The following is a 12,740-nucleotide window of genomic DNA, read 5'->3' as shown; positions in this document are numbered from 1 at the left end:
ATTGTTTTAAGTTCTGCTTTTATCCAGGCTGAGTAAATATTTTATGGAGTGCTAGAACAATAATCCACCCAGGTTCTAAAAACCTGCTTTGGTTACAATTTACTCCTACTAATTTAATGAAGACCAGTTTTTTAACCTAATGTTTTCAATTCTGTGGAATTAGCCTCTCATTATATCTAGCCAAGGCAAATATACCAAATGAAAAGTATGAAAATAAATGTTCAGATGTGCTGAGGATGATGGGAATTAAAATCTAATGTATTTCCAGAGTTCTAAACTGAAGAAACGGTTTTAAATAAATTTCCATTTTTTTTGTTCAGATGAAACAGGACACTAGGATATGTAGAACAAAAGCTTTTGAATACCTTCTGATTAGTGGGGAGAAAAAAAGGGGAAATGCGGGAGTCACAGAAGCCTAGAATCAGTGAGATCATAAGCTCTATGGACAAAATTTCTTATTTAAGGTTAAAGGAGCATAAATTAATGGCTACTAGCTTCAACTGGGCAATTAAAGCCCTGCATTTTTTAAATGTATGATCTTCCTGGACTTTTGTAGGGCATTAAACAAAGTTAAACTACTTCTGTGGTGAATTTGTCTGTGGTCTGAATTAAAATGGGGCTGTTTGGGGGTCTTGGCCAAATATTATTACCAAATCTATTTTCTTCTCACTTTATTCGATGTCATTTTTACCCGTAAGGGTTTTTTTTTTTTCAATTTAAGTTAATCACACCAGAGAGTAAGCGAGAGCTGCATGTTTTGACTTGACTAATTTGGATGTTGTCATTACTTAAACAAATAAAATAAAATATCTTGGGATTATATTTTAACTGAATAATTTACTTCCTTGTGCGATGAAAGACTATTTTATTTTCTCTTTGAATAAAGGTTTGAATAAATATTATCTGGCCATTTCTTTAAGAAGGTAAACATGAAGCTCAGAGTTGGAAAGGAAAAAGAAAAAGAAAAAAAGAAAGGCAGCTGGTGGCTGGCCAGACTATAAAGCAGAAAAGGAGGAAGCGATAATTATATAATTAAAACAAAGGAAAGCAATACTCAGCCCCTTTTGACATTCTATAATTAAGCATGTTGCTTGTTACATCTCTTTAAGAGAGAAACAACTTGTGTCAATTCTTACCATTTCATAAAACAAAAGGGTTTGATTCTTCATTTTTAACTTATTCTGAATAAACAGGGGTGTAATATAATAACACCCCTATCTTAAATCTAAATTCTACAAAAAGAACCGGCATGACCAATGAGGCAAGGAAAGCAGTTATCCATTCCCCACAAAGTGTTTGCAATAAATTACATCACCTCCATCTACCATAACTCCAGTCCTATGACTGAATAAAACAGCAGGAAATTTGGGGTGTGGGGCTAATTATTTATCTGGTCAGTCTCCCTTTTTTCCTTTCATTTTTATGGTGGGCAGTGTGTAAATAAAATGTCACACACCAAAGAGGCTAGGAGGAAGTAAGAACTAGTAAATTTGCAATAGTGGCAAATATCTGTAACTCAGGTATAAGATGAGGGTGAAGATTCATTCTCCGAGCTTGTGGGTTGATTTCCGAATGTTTCATTACCAGGCTAGGTAACATGACTAGATAAGCAACCCACAAGCTTGGACAGCAGACCTTACAAAAGCACTGAAAAAAAAGACGTATGACCGTTGCAGCTTTCCCATGGTCATGTGATAAAATCTGGATGCTTGACAGCTAATTCATATTTATGACAGTTGCAGTCTCCTGGGGTCATGTGATCACCTTTTTAAACCTTCCCACAAGCAAAGTCAACTGGGAAGCCAGATTCACTTAACAACTGTGTTACTAACTTAACAATTGCAGTGATTCACTTAACAATTGTGGCAAAAAAGGTGGTAAAATCGGGGCAAAACTCACTTGATGAATGTTTTGCTTAGCAACAGATACGTTGGGATCAATTGTGGTTGTAAATCAGGGGTGTCAAACTGGCGACCTGCAAGCCGGATGTATCGTGCACAGGCCACGCCCACCCCAGCTCCGCGAAGGGGGGGGAAGTCATGATATGTCATGTGATGGCAATGTGATGGGACGAGTTTGAGACCCATGTTGTAAATTAAGAACTACTTGTAATACTACCATCTGTTAAGCTTACAAATGGGCTTTGCAAGATACTGTAAACTACAGAAGACATCAGAAATTAAAGAGAAGGTTAGTAAATACTTTGTCCAGCATCATTTCATCCTTGAAGTTGGGCCTGATTTTACCATGGATGGTTTTACATGGAAGTGGCTTAGGCTGACTAATACCTGTGCTACCAACTTACAGTTGCCTAATTTAGCTCTATTGCATAGTCAATGGTTTTCCAGTAGTGAAATGAGTCATTCAAACCTAAACTCCCCATTATTTTTTATTAGGATTCACTGGAATTTGAAACCAAAGTTAACTATTATAACTATTAGTTTTAACTTAGCATGCTATATGAACCCCCCAAAAACCTATTGTTTAATGAACACATGGTATTATCATTGGTTTGTATTTCCTAAACTCTAAAAAGTTGAAGAATATTCCATGATAAGTGTTTTCTGAATCAGATGTCTTTTTTCTCTCTCTTCCCTTGTCAGAATGGAGATTGAGAAGACAACGAGGAGGAATTTACTGGAGCAATGCTATTTTACAAAACTGGGCATCAATTCCTCCAAGCAGCAGCTGAAGAACGTCAGCTGTGACAGAAGACAATGGGAAGGTGCAAATCTGCCTCTACCAGAAATTGCTTCAGCAGAGAGGTTGTGACCTGAATTCCAGTGGCTCCGAGTCATTAACAGCATCAGAGAGCACAGGAAAAACAGCTTCAGGTCTTGCCAACTGTATACAAAATGAGACAGATTTGCAAATGCAAAAAGTAGGATTTCATTAATAACTAGTGCGCAAGAAGCTCAAGAGCTACTGCTTTGGGGGCTGAGGTCTAACTATTCAAGATAATTTCAAGATACTTACGTAACCCACTTTATATAGATGTTCTTTGTAGATCCATTTAGCCTCTTGCCTTATATAATAATTTCGTCAGTGCAGAGATACTTGTTTTATAACTTCCTATCACAAACTGTACCAACTTGTACAATGAGAACCCAATGTGTGTGTGCGTGTATCAAAGTAGACAAGTTATAGAAAAACTGCAACACTGGTTTTTTTTGAAAAACAAACAAATTTAGTAGTATTATCTTATCTGAAAGATTACGTCTTTCTCTCCCCATTCTCCTCTGCCTTAAAAGTTCAAAGTTACCTTACTAAAAAGAGAAGCGTTTCATACATTTTGAAACTAATAGCTTAAGGAGTTTAATTTACCATTTGGCAATTATTATTCAAGCAGTGAAACTATTATATTTGATTGCAATCTTATACCTGGAAGTAAAATCTACTGGACCAGTGGTGGTATTCAAATATTTTTACTACCAGTTCTGTGGGTGTGGCTTGGTGGGCATGGTAGGGGAAGGATACTGCAAAATCCCCATTTCCACCCCACTCCAGGGGAAGGATACTGCAAAATCCCTATTCCCTCCCCACCCCACTAACCTGCTTTCCAGCTCCGTTCTCCTGTGCAGGGCAACCAAAGAAGACCCAGCCGATCAGCTGGGACTCAGGAGGCAGAGAAGAGATGGGGGTGGGGCCAGTCAGAGGTGATATTTGCCAGTTCTCCAAACTACTCAAAATTTCCGCTACCAGTTCTGCAGAACTGGTGAGAACTGGCTGAATACCACCTCTGTATTGGACTCAGTAGAATTTGCTTCTGAGTATACAGAAGTAGTCCTTGACTTAAACCACAATTGGGATTAGAATTTTCATTGCTAAGCAAGGCAGTCATTAAGTGAATCACAGAAGCATGAAAGTTAGATACAAAGGAAAAGGGGCATTTATGAACAGATAAGGTCAAGAATTAGTGAATGAAGGATGAATGCAGATGAAAGAAGTATCAAGTATGAAAGAAGTAGGCTGAGATGATTTGACCATATTAAAACAAAGAATGAGGACAGAATCATAAAATGAATATATGAAGAAGTTGAATGAGTCAAGAGGAAAAGAAGAGTCAAAAACAATCATGGCTGTATAGATTTAGACAGAATTGATAAAATCTCAAAAAGAGGAACGTATTTGGCAGAGCAGAGTTGTGCTGAAAGCAAGGATGATTTGCAAGTTTAGAATAGTATAAAGAGGAATAATTGATACAAGCTAGATTTAGCCAGATTTCATTTGGTGTTCTTTTCTGGGTTTTGTTTGCTCATGTTTTTGTTTTTTAGTTTATTGTAGTTTAGCAATGAAATTTCTCATTGTATCAGCAGTTTTTTTTTTAAGATCATCCTTTAGTTTCTGGATCACTTAAACAAAACTGAACAAAGAGGTTTTGAAAAAAAAAAGAACCGCTCTTTAAGAAAGAACAGAGGAACAGCAAACTGGGAATACTTCCAGATGCCCATATCTTTATCCAAAGCCTACTGATGTCAGACGGAAAACACAACTAAGCTAGTATTTTAATTTCTGCATTTTCATTACCATCCTGACCCATGTAAGCTTAGTGGATAAAAAAAAAGTCTGGAATATCTGATGGTAAAAATATTGATCTATGAATGTTCTTGCAGTCTTTCAAGCCCGCCAATCAATTTTCTGCTTTTGCCACCCATTTGTTCTTTTACAGATTGTTCTTTTGCTGAGGAACAAAAGGCAGTGAATGAATCAGTGTATGGAGGTGGTGGAAGCAAGGATGATTTGCAAGGACAGAAAGATATGGGAAGGCCTAATTTATAAACTGATGTACTAATGTATATTTCTCTTTCTTTGGCTTATCACAAACTGAGGTAAATAAAATAATACACATTATGCTTTAAACTGCTTTCACTCCAACATATGACCATTAAAATCAAGGTTGTCCTGCAAGTCCATTTTAAGTCTAAAATCTAAAATTATCTAACTATATTGCATCTCTTTGCCTGTGCTTTTTACCGCTCAGTTAAATTATTTCTAATTCCTCTGTTATCCACATTATGTCCACCAATGTAAATGTATACTGTACATAAATGCTGGTGAACATAGTGGCTGTTTCTGTTTGTCAGAAATATTATATCTTTAAAGGCATTCCATTCTGTGAAATTCATTGCTTCAAACTTTTTTTTTTAACCTTACAAAACTTAGCTTGGATAAATTCAGGAATATTTTTCCGCTACTTATCAATTATGGATTTCTTCAAAGATTTGTAAAAATAATAAGTAAATGAAATGAAATAAATATAATTCCTTCCTCAGGCAGAAGTGATAGAGTGGATAGAGAAACCAACTGTTGTGACTGTATCTCTTCATACATCAGAGAGAATATCCCAATGGAAATGAAATAGTAAAGCGCCCAGTAAATATAATTATTTTCTGTCATAGATACAGCTGAAATAATTACAAAGAAAAGTAAACCCATAGTTGCTGCTTGCAGCATATTTACCTAAATGCAATGGGATGGATTAATTATGAGCAAACATGGCAGGTCTGGAACACCAGAAAGTTGTTCTTCTTTCCCATTTGCGCATAAAATCTAAAGAACTTCTTACTGTATCTGTATTTACATGTAACACTAACGCCAACACAAATCCAGATACAATGAAATGTTCCATGATGCTGGTCATTCTAAATGTCTTCATGGACTTAAATCAACATCCATTTCCATTCAGACTCGCATTGTCCTTGCCAGCTAAATTACTCAATTAATCAGCTATCGTATAGTACTCTACCTCGACTTGAACCTTGTATTCTTCTTGGAAAGTTTTGTGTTCAGTGAACCTATTATACATTAACTCTTTAGTTACCTTAATGTAGTACCTTGCACTAAATGTTCACCTACAGAAAAAGAAATGAAGTTCAGTCAAGATCAGCAACAGACATATATGAGCAAGGGAGAATAAATAATTAGTTCTGGAGTTGGGAAGAATCAATAAGGGAGAATTTATCAGAAAGGCGAGGGGTGGGGGAAAGAAAATCACTGAAAGGAAATGGTTCTGTCAAACCTACAAGTCCAATAGTCCTTTGCATTTTCATAACAGCATCATTTGATTTGTAGTCTAATAATTAGGAATTTACAGTATTTTCTGAAAAGATTTCAGGCATGGGATTCAAGACTGGCATCTGACCAAAGTTGACCTTTGAACGTTCAGATGTTAAACAACATGCTTAGAGCAGACACAGATTGGAAAAAAGAAACTACTTATTCTTTACTGCTTAAAATGGGTTGCCAGGTTAATATACTGGGTTAATACACCTATATTACCTATCACAACCTCCAGTTGTGTTGAATTTCTCCTCTTGTCACCTTTTGGTTGACTAGGAATGATTGAAGTTGAATCCCATTTTGGGAAGATAATGTTTAAGAAGGAGGATCTAATTGCTGGTCCCTGCTCAACATGCTAGTAACTTTTTTAAAGAAATGTTTTGCATGGGAGCCTACCCCAAATACATGGAGTAAACATCTCATACTTTTAATTATAGCAAAAGCAGGTGCTTCTTAAATAATATTTGCTGATGGGGAAAATGTCAAATAGATGCCAAAGTGACAGATTTAAAGTGAGAAGGGTGGCACTGTCTCAGGAAGCTAATCAACAACATGAAACAATAATTATCTCTTCTAAATCATCCAGACCTGTCTGTCACCTTTTCTTTAACTGTGAGGAGTTGAGATACTTGTGTCTCTTAAAGTTTTGCATTGGAAACGAAGACAATATTCACTTTGCAGGTTAAAGATCTGCCTGAACTCTGTACACCTTATGGAAGAAGAGGCCTTTGTTAACTTTAATAAACATATCTGAGTGATATTCGATGTTTAATTTGGTCTCTATTGAGACTTTCAACACGTATTTAACTTCTGTGTTAGCCATTGAGAGAAGTTTGAGCAAACAATTTCCCAGAAAGGAATCATATTTAGCTCAGAGGTCTGCAGCTACTGACCTACTAAACTAGAATAACTTTTCATTTATTTTCTCTTAGCCTTTTCAGGAAAGTATTATATCCTGACCATTACAACCTTCAACCAAATTATATAAAATGATTAATTACTCAGGAAGGGCAAGGTTTTTAAGCCTTCTCATAGGAGATAAAAGAAACAGCCCTATGTGTCAGATTTGAGATGCTGCCAAAAACCTATAAATGGATGGAAAGTTAACTTAGGTGTAGCATCCATCAGCAGGGAGAGATCGCAGACCTCTTTCACTATTTTTATATTTCTCTAAAAGTTGTTTCTCCCCATCTAATAATTTTTCAAAGGGAAGATATGATTCCTGGGCAAAGACAAAAAATTGTAAAGAATGTCTACTGAGGATGCCCCTTTGCTGTGCTATATTTTAATTGCTCTCCTGCCTTTAGTGCACTATATTGCAAACCAATACATCCTGCATTGTGGCAAACTATGACTCCATTAATTCTGCTTTGATTCTGAAATGCAAATTACAAGACATGCTCCCGATTTATCACCTTAACAATTTGCAAGTGTAGGGATAAAGTGAATTTTTAAACAAGTAATAAAAGTTAAATCCCTTGTGGTCCTTTGAAAATCAAGAAATTAACTCTTTTGTGGTACATTTCCCTTATCCTCACTGAATGTGATAATAGGACTAAGGAATCGCTGCTGACACTGTGACTTACCTAGTATAATTAATACCAGGAGAATATCAGTTTTTTAACATCATCCTCCATTGCCGAGAGCCAACTTGGTGAATTAGCTGAAGCATCTGGCTAGAAACTAGGAGACTGTGACTTTTAATTCCATCTTAGGCACAGGCCAGCATTGTGACCTTAAGTTTGCCCCTACTTTCAGTCCTAAAAAAGGGAATTGGCAAGCTGCTTTTAAAAAAAGCTGCTAAGAAAATTGCAGGGGACTGTCACCAAGACTCAAAACAGATTTGAAAACACTTTTATTTTCTTCATTTTAGATGTGCTATGCTGCACTACTGACAGCTGAACAGCTGTTTGCCACATGGGCAGCCAACTCCACACTCACCAACAGCCTCTTCATCTCCTTTGGTAATATCCTCCTTACTGCCTGCATCCAAAGTAGACCCCATTGCTACATTACCGTTGCTAGCCTACTTCAGTAAAAAGAACCCAGCACGTAGTCTCATAATTCTAAAATTAAGTGGTAGGTCTTACTAGTCACATTTTCTTTCCTATTTGCCTCTACATAAAAGCATGGCTCCTTGGGTATGGGTGGGAATTTGAGTGACTCAGCAACTCAAATGTATGAGAAGTTTTCTTAGCTTTAGATGTTACTCCTGAGACTTGGTTGTTTCTCTGAGTGCTTTGGAAAGGGCTACAAAGGGAAAGAGAGAATTGCTCTCTCCTGTTCTCTTTGGTTTGATGGGACTGTTTGCATTAGCAAAAGCACAAAAGTATCACCTTTGCCCTTCTAAAGTCATTTTACATTTAACTTACATGACTCATTCTGCTTTCCTACAAAACTATGTGTCCGCAAAAATCCTCCTTCCCATTTAAATATATTTCATAACTCAAAAATAGACTGAGGATAAGGCTGCCTTTCTTGACAAGTTGAACAGCAGATTTAAACAGACTCCATCCATTTCCTAACGTAAATGTCATGTAATCCATCTACCACTGCTCCAGTTATAAATGATATTGGGGATGTTTTGTCAGAAAAATTGTTCTAGAGATTCCAGGAAAACACTTCCCAAATTCCCCCTTTTCCGTTCCCGGTTCACATTTGACAAAGACTCAGTATTTGCATAATGACAAAAAAAATATCTGATGAAGGGCCAGTTCACCGTGGTAGAATGATTCAGACTCAAAGCAAGCACGACAAAGCTGACTTTTTTCCCCTTCCTCTTTCAAATGACAGGATAACATACACTTCTGAATTGTGATAAATGCAGAAGGATGTCTGATGAGACGTGGTGAATGAATTGCACACACATACAATGGAAAATCTTTGATCCAGAGGTGTTCTGTAGGTATTTGATTGTTCAGACAATACAGAGTACATCCCACATGTGTGAACCAGGTATGTCTAGACACAGACGCCCCACAAAATATGAGATACATTCCCACTTGATCTTCAGCAAGACATGGGGAGTCGCTGCATTTGGAAGGGTAAAGGGTCAGTGGCCCAGCCCCACTGAAGGTTCCTAGTGATAAAGCCACAAGGTATCCAAGGTCTAAGCCTGAACTGGGACCTTGCCTGCCACCATCTCTGTACAGCCAGGTGGGAGGAGAACCCCTGCCTCAAGTAAATTAAGCTATCTCCTGAATGTGTGGTCCTGCTCATGAAATAGTTGCTGCCTACTTTGATAATAAAGGTAAAGGTTCCCCTCGCACATACATGCTAGTCGTTTCTGGCTCTAGGGGGTGGTGCTCATCTTTGTTATAAAGCTGAAGAACCATCACTAACCGAAGACATCTCCGTGGTCATGTGGCCAGCATGACTAAATGTTGAAGGCGCACGGAATGCTGTTACCTTCCCACCAAAGTGGTCCCTATTTTTCTACTTGCATTATTACATGCTTTCAAACTGCTAGGTTGGCAGAAGCTGGGACAAGTAATGGGAGCTCACTCCATTACGCGGTGCTAGGGATTCAAACAGCTGAACTGCTGACCTTTCTGATCGACAAGCTCAGCATCTTAGCCACTGAGCCACCACGTCCCTTACTTTGATAATACCTCGCCTCAAAAAATATTATAACAAATACTTATCATTTTAGTACAGTGAATTTTATATGATTACAATGCAATGAATTTAAATAGTGCAGGGCTTTTTAAAACATGCTTTGCCTCCAGGGCAGCAAAATTGCAGGCAGCCTGGGTGTGGGAACTAGGCACTGGGGTCCCCTCCAACACCCTTTTTCCCTCTAGCAACAGCCACCATTTTGTTCCCGAGTCCTGCCCAAGGTAACCCACACAGGAATGAGACCCTCCTGCCTGCTCTCACCTTTACCCTTTTCCAAGGCTGGTTCTTCCTCAGTTTCTTCCTGGTGACAACACAGTGGTGCTGGTGCTAAGCCTGCACCTTCAGATGTGCAAGACTGATGTCAGCTCCATCAGATAGACCAGACTAAAAATTAGACACCCTGCAGACTTGAGCTACCTTTATTAAAACAGTTATATTAATAGAACCATGCATGTCTGAATATGTTACCTTTCCTCTTTTTTTTTTTTTAAAGAGACAGGAACAGTCTGAGGTGTTTCCACAAATATTTCTTGGGTTCAAGTTTTATTTATTTGATCATGACCTTGGTAGCCAATCCTCCCTCTGTCCTTTTAAGGACATCTTCTTTTTCTACTATACCAGTACACTCAGCAAAAACAGAAATGCTGGCCTTATTTGCCCACCCCTTCAACACCCTCTCCCCCAAAGAAACAAATTACCTGTGGCTGAAAAGCACTACGGGGTGGTATACAAGTGCTATTGCTATTGCACCTTATTAAAGGCAGTTGAGTATCAAGTTCAGGCCTGAGGGGACTTTGGAATAAAACCTGTGGAGGAGAGTAGTCAGGATCAGAGGATACAAAGGGCTCATTGTGGACTGAAGCATTTGTCAGAACAAGCCGACTGTTCCTTGGGCTTTGGGGATTTGACTCTGCCTATTCTTCTTTGTGGGATATGTTTACTGAAACCTGCCTGCTTATTTCTACTACATCTATCCTCTCTATTCATCGCAGGATGGTACAACCGGATCCTTTGGGTCAACAATTCAATTTAGGCCCCTGACTAAGTAAATTCTTCTTATATCTACCAGAAAGGTCAACTGTCTTCTTGTAAAAGCTCTCATTAAATGACCGTGCGTGTTTAATTTGCTGCTATATCACAATCTTTCGGAAAATATTTGCTGAGTAATACCCCACTGCACTGCAGGCTCTGACAGAAGACGGGGAAAAAAATCTTTAAAACACTGGCCAAGAAGAAGAACTATTGCTTTGCATAATTAGGTGCCTTAGGTGGAAAACTAATGGGTATTATATACTGCAGCATGCAACAAACAGTAAATTTAAATCAATATTAACTAGATTTTCAAAATAGAAAATAATTTTATAAGAAGACACTGAACTTGAGGAACAGAAAACAATTATTGTAAGAAATGACTGTTTTAAGACCTGAAGGATCTGAAGCATTTTCCCTTATTTACAATATTTAGCTATTTTAGTATTGGTAAAATAAATGCTATTCATATATCTACACAATAAGATGTTTGTAACAAATAGCCTTATATAGTATATACCAATACAGTTTATGACCTTAATACTCTAAATCCTATTAGCAACACTGGCTTCCAATATTTGGGGGATTAAAGTACCCAAGGGATTCTGGAACATTTGTTCTTGAGAAAAGATGTCATGCAGAGTTGAACAAATCTGTCTGTTTATTAAAGGAATAGAATATATTGTTTAAAGATCTGTCTTATATAAACTAGCTCATGAAGTTCAAAGAGGTATTCTACATATGTATTATACTCTTAGTACATGATGCTGAACCAAGAGCTCCCCATCCTATGGGTGACAACAAGGAGCTATATTCAAAACAGGTTTATATCTCTCATCTAAAATGTGTTCAACTGAATGGAATTTCCACAGTAGCAATAGAAAAACACCAGGCCCTATTGTCTCTCTCACTCTCTTTCTTTCTTTTCCAGAGAGGCTGCCTTCTAATCTTACTAGTTATGCCAAAACAAGCTATAATTCCCAGGTGGAGCATTCTCAGCTTCTGATATTTGGAAAGAACAGAGCTAAACCTAGCCTTATATCTGGTAGCCCTCCATACATCCAATTAAATCTAATAAAAAGGGTTGTGCCAGTGTCAGCAGCACTAAAGGTTTGAGTACTTCAGGGGATATTTCATTTTCCTCACTTTATGCTAAGTCTGTATTACGAGCTACAATCTCCAGCAATGGTACACCAGTCATCCAAATGAATATTAAATGTTCATTATAAATCTTTGGAAATTACAGTAATCAATTTACTTATCCCATATCTGAATGTGATATATAATAGTTTGTAACTCAAAAAGTATTAATAAAAATACTAATTTTAGTAACAATAGCAATCAACATCCATCATTAAAGTGACGTTATCGCTGATTAAATTTGTTGTATCAGAAGAACAGACAAGAGAACCTATTCCAAATTAAATTGGCACTGCTCTAGGCTTAGATTCATGATCATTTTGTCTCGAAGAGAATAACAAAAAGGAAATTGAACCAAATTGTCCAGCAATGAAAATGCACGCTCTCTACAAAACGGGGATTACTCCAGAGATCTCCCTGTAAGTGAAGGTTCTCCTACTATTGTTTTTCTACTAATTTTATTTATTTGCCTCCATCTGAATAAATACAGATTTATATTAATAAACTGCTCAAGCTGTCATATATCAGAAAGGTACGCTAGTGTTAAATCCCATTGAATTTTATGAGTTAGTTTTGAATCAATGTTGTGGAAGTAAAAAACAAGTCACACAGTGAAGATTTCTCTTCTTTTATCTTCCCCATGTTATCTCTTCTCCTACATGGAAAGTGAGGGAAGGTATCTCACAAAAACCAAACCTCACAAGGGGTGGAATGGAAAGATGTGCAAAAGATTTGCAAGATCCCTTTCCTTACATTGGTGTGATTCTCCATTCCTGTTTAGGTTGCATATGCCTCTTCTACATACGGTAGTTGATTAATAGAGATAGTCCTTCAACTTAAAACAGTTCACTTAGTGATTGTTTGAATTTACAAGGGCACTGAAAAAGTGACAT

The 12,740-nt window shown here is 37.4% G+C and overlaps 1 protein-coding gene and 1 long non-coding RNA gene across 5 annotated transcripts in view; one reads left to right on the top strand and one right to left on the bottom strand.

Annotated features, from left to right (window-relative positions):
• Positions 1-12,740, bottom strand: part of RPS6KA2 (ribosomal protein S6 kinase A2) — a 114,437-nt gene that overhangs the window by 78,286 nt on the left and 23,411 nt on the right. The window lies entirely within an intron of this gene.
• LOC113439304 (uncharacterized) lies at positions 2,604-12,345 on the top strand. Of its 4 annotated transcripts, none has more exons than XR_015744567.1 (4): positions 2,604-2,834; positions 4,670-4,829; positions 7,934-8,139; positions 8,854-12,345. It is a non-coding gene; the product is annotated as an uncharacterized LOC113439304 (long non-coding RNA). The 4 variants fall into 4 exon arrangements; XR_015744568.1 differs by having other exon boundaries at positions 2,604-2,765; positions 8,854-12,037; XR_015744563.1 differs by having other exon boundaries at positions 2,604-2,881; positions 8,854-12,037.

The sequence above is a fragment of the Pseudonaja textilis genome, chromosome 1 (genome assembly GCF_049901715.1).
Source record: "Pseudonaja textilis isolate UNSWEBS1 chromosome 1, rPseTex1.2, whole genome shotgun sequence".
NCBI lineage: Eukaryota > Metazoa > Chordata > Lepidosauria > Squamata > Elapidae > Pseudonaja > Pseudonaja textilis.
The sequence above is the reverse complement of the archived record's forward strand: the minus strand, read 5'-3'. Positions and strand labels throughout refer to the sequence as shown.